The following is a 3,953-nucleotide window of genomic DNA, read 5'->3' as shown; positions in this document are numbered from 1 at the left end:
CCACTTAACATGCCAAACAATAAACACTTAACATTTAAAAGGCCTTGGTTTGAAACCAAAGCTCTGATACCAAGTTTGTCACGACCCATTTTCATGAATCGTGACCGGCGCTAGGGTATGGGTATGGTTGTACCAAAACCCGTAGCTAGCCTTGCAGATAACCAACTTATATCATTTAAAACAATGTACCTGTAGAAAACCACATGCTCGGGGACAACCGAGACTTCAGCCTAGTCTAGCAGTACAATAAGCAATATATATTTAACGTACGCTTTATCTCAGAAAAATCTCCAACAGTATGGCAATATAATATAAATACCATAAACACTGTAAACATGCCAAGAGCGATAAAGTAATAGTTGGACAAATCCAACAACCATAGTCAAAAATATAAATAAAATACTAAGACATGAATAACTGTTACTACTACTGCGGTCTAAGAGTTAAAAACAGTTCGACTCCTTTATTCTGAAAATAAAAATAAAAACCTCCGAGAATGAAGAAACGGAGATCGACCAATGCTCAAATCATAAACCTGGAAAATTTGGGAAAACAACGGGGTTAGATTTACTGAGTAGAGTTTATATAACCATTTACATTTATTAAGTTAAAAACCTTTAAAACGTTTAATAAAACATTTTCATTATGGATTATCAATGAAACCCTAAACCACAATTCTAAATCCATTGTCGTGTCGGTGAGACGTATCTCAAGAACCGATCCCCGACTATCACTTAATAAATAGTGAGCCCAGGAGACGTATCTTCCACCGGTGCCCTCACTAAGGTGAGACGTATCTCAAACCTACCTCAATACCATAATCATTACCGGTGCGCACGCAGTCCCGATGATGCCCATCGAGTAGCACGTTCCAAATCAAATCCACAATGCCGAAAACAGTTCGAAAGCTGTTTATACATATACATATATACAAAATATAATAGTTGCTTAATAAAGAGGTAAATAGAGATATAAACTCACTGCTTGCTAAATCCACGTGATCCTGACAAGCAATCTAACTCTGGTTCGCCTCTGAAGTACGAACAGTCGACGGGTCTAAATGAAATATTAAAATCGTAATTAAAATCAGACCCTAACTCTAAAGAGTACTAGACACCACATAGGACTAGCACAACGCAAAACCAAGTCACATTTAATAAACACTTATATTAAATGCATTCCAAAATATAACCCAAGTTATAAAATACAATCATATAAACATATTTAAAATGGTATATAAATTAATTTAAATAAATCCATATAAGTGAGTCAGCCGAGTTATCAAAACTACCAAGCTTCTTCCCACTTGTTGAGTGACCATAGTCTAACCCAAACGAAACTTATTAATTTTATAAACCTGAGTTTATAAATTAAAAATGCTTGATAAAACAATTATCTATATTAAATAGAATTTAATATCTTGTAGTTCAAGTAACCCAATTTACAACCCAAAAACTTAATTATTTAAAGTCTATAAAAGTTTAGGGACTAAACTGTACTTTAGCCAAATAGGGACTAAACTGTACTTTAACCACTAAGGGCTAAATGGTACTTTAGTCAATTATAAAATCCAATAAATTTCCCATTCTTAATTTACTAATTAAAAATCAATTAGAAATCCAAAAGTTATAACTTAACTAAAATAAGTTTTTAGAAACTTTTAGGAGCTAAATTGCAAATTAGCCAATTTGACATCTCGATTAAAATTGAATATAATTACCCGAGTAATTATAATTTACATTGTAAAATACTTATCATTTACACTTTACTAATTTACAATTCAATCCAAATTTTAAAGTTAGGTTCAAAACAATAACATTAAATAAAGATATCTTGAGGGATTTCAAATAGTTAACCAACACAATTTAGGGACCAATTTAACCTATTAATCATCATCTTCATTTCAAAAAGAAACCCATCCCCGCCATACAGAAACCATGAAAAACTCCATTGAAATATATAACCTATGATTTAAGCTACCTAATCATGCAAACAACCCAACCAATTATAACCAATATTTCTTTGAATCCAAGAACTGAGCTTCTGCTCAAACATGGCATCCATGGCATCCAGAATTTTTTATTCAACAACGGCGAGCTCGGCACGGCAACAACAAAAAGGCGATACAATACAAGCAATCCCAACTATCACGGCTAGGTTACGGAAAGCAAGATTAATGGTAGCTACAATTTAGTTACATCGACAGTTATATAGCACACAACACGTCGGAATCGAAACGGCGAATAAACGAATGAATTTTACGTACCGTATATGATTCTGAAACGTAGGGATCGAAGAGAACGTCGAGTCGATGTAAACCGTCAAAGAACAAACGAATTTAAACCTAACAAAGAGATACGAATTCAAGAACTATATTTGACGATACAACGTAGTATGAACAAAACCAATGTTATACTTACCGAGCTTGAACAAATGGAAGAAGAATATGATTGATGATGAAGTTCAGATTTGTTTAAAGAGTAAAGGCGGCTGAGTTTGGTTATTTGATGAGGAAAATTATTAGGTTATAAGGAGCAACAAACGTGAAGAATGGAAAAGGATAATGCAGCAATTTACATACTGCTACATAAAAGAAGAAAAGAGCTGCTACTTATTATAAATGGACAATGGGCTCCTAATATAGGCAAAATACAAATTGGTAATGGGCTTTTCACGTGGACAATTAGCATGTATTGCATGAGTTGCATGAAATTTCCATTTACTTCTTTTTCTTTATTTTTTTCTTTTAAAATCTTATAATATAAATAAAACACGAATCCAATTACGACCGAATCAACGAACGACTCAAATAAAATTAAATAAAAATATTTAATTACAATAATAATAAATGAGTTCCCACCGACATGGTGACAACTCAAAACAACCCGAAATTAAGGAAAATATAACTTATACAGTAACATTTTCAACACATCAACTCAAATCAAAAATAATAAAGATACTGGTCAAAAGTACTTATCAAAATCCACTTCGATAAAAAAAATAAAATTTACAAAATAGGTTTCAAGTTCGTGTCGAGCCCCACAGTTTTGAACATAATTTTCCAAAAACCTCTTTTATAAAACAGTAGATATAATTGTTCCCAAACGCCTCAATTTAAAATCATCGAGTTAGCCGAGTGATTACCACTTCCAAGCTCAACTCCAAATCTGGATGACCCAAGTCAAACCCATAATATCCATTTATAAAACGTATGCAACACATTTTCAAATCCGTAAAGAAACGTCTTTTGAAAATAAATCTCAATATTTTTAAAATAGGTAGCTCGACTTCACCCAAAGTAATAACATCAACTCATCTCCCAAGTGAAAAAATAATAATAATTATTCTTTAACAATCTTTCAGAAATACTGGCTTCAAACAAAATTAGTAAATCAAGCATAAGACCAACACCAAAGCTTTGATAAATCGAAATATAGTAAAATTACAAAATTAATGTTATATTATCAAATCGGTATCGCCTTTAAAAAAATATTATTTCAAAATAATCAATTTGAAAATACCGAGCTAGACGTAACATTTATTTAAAAAAACAATTCCATTTTATTTTCAAAATAACAACCCTTTTCCAATCCTTAGTCAAATGTAAAACTTTGAAATAAACGTATTTCATTTTACTGGCAAGATACTGAAAATAATATTTTAGGGTGTCGTGTTCAGACTATCCATTTGACTTTTTGCGTCAAAACACCAGTTAGACAAAAACAATATCCTTAAGGTAATTTGAAACCAATATGTGGACAACAACGTAATTCATAAAACGTGAAAAAGATTTTTCGGTCAAAAATCATTTAAACCCAAAACAATGTCAAAGACTGACAAAATATTAATTTTTAGAAATCAAAACTCAAGGACAAAGCCAGAAATACTCACAAATAATCTAACGTCAACAACATCATTAAAGGCATAAAATCCTAAGTATTATCACCTAGTGA

At 31.8% G+C, this 3,953-nt stretch overlaps 1 long non-coding RNA gene across 1 annotated transcript; it reads right to left on the bottom strand.

Annotated features, from left to right (window-relative positions):
• Nucleotides 1–633: 633 nt before the first annotated feature.
• Nucleotides 634–2,571, bottom strand: LOC130014937 (uncharacterized). Its single transcript, XR_008789760.1, has 3 exons — nucleotides 2,421–2,571; nucleotides 2,267–2,344; nucleotides 634–1,056 (listed from the first exon to the last, which is right to left on the bottom strand). It is a non-coding gene; the product is annotated as an uncharacterized LOC130014937 (long non-coding RNA).
• Between the last annotated feature and the right edge of the window lie 1,382 nt (nucleotides 2,572–3,953).

The sequence above is a fragment of the Mercurialis annua genome, linkage group LG8, assembly GCF_937616625.2.
Source record: "Mercurialis annua linkage group LG8, ddMerAnnu1.2, whole genome shotgun sequence".
NCBI classification, from domain to species: domain Eukaryota; kingdom Viridiplantae; phylum Streptophyta; class Magnoliopsida; order Malpighiales; family Euphorbiaceae; genus Mercurialis; species Mercurialis annua.
The sequence above is the reverse complement of the archived record's forward strand: the minus strand, read 5'-3'. Positions and strand labels throughout refer to the sequence as shown.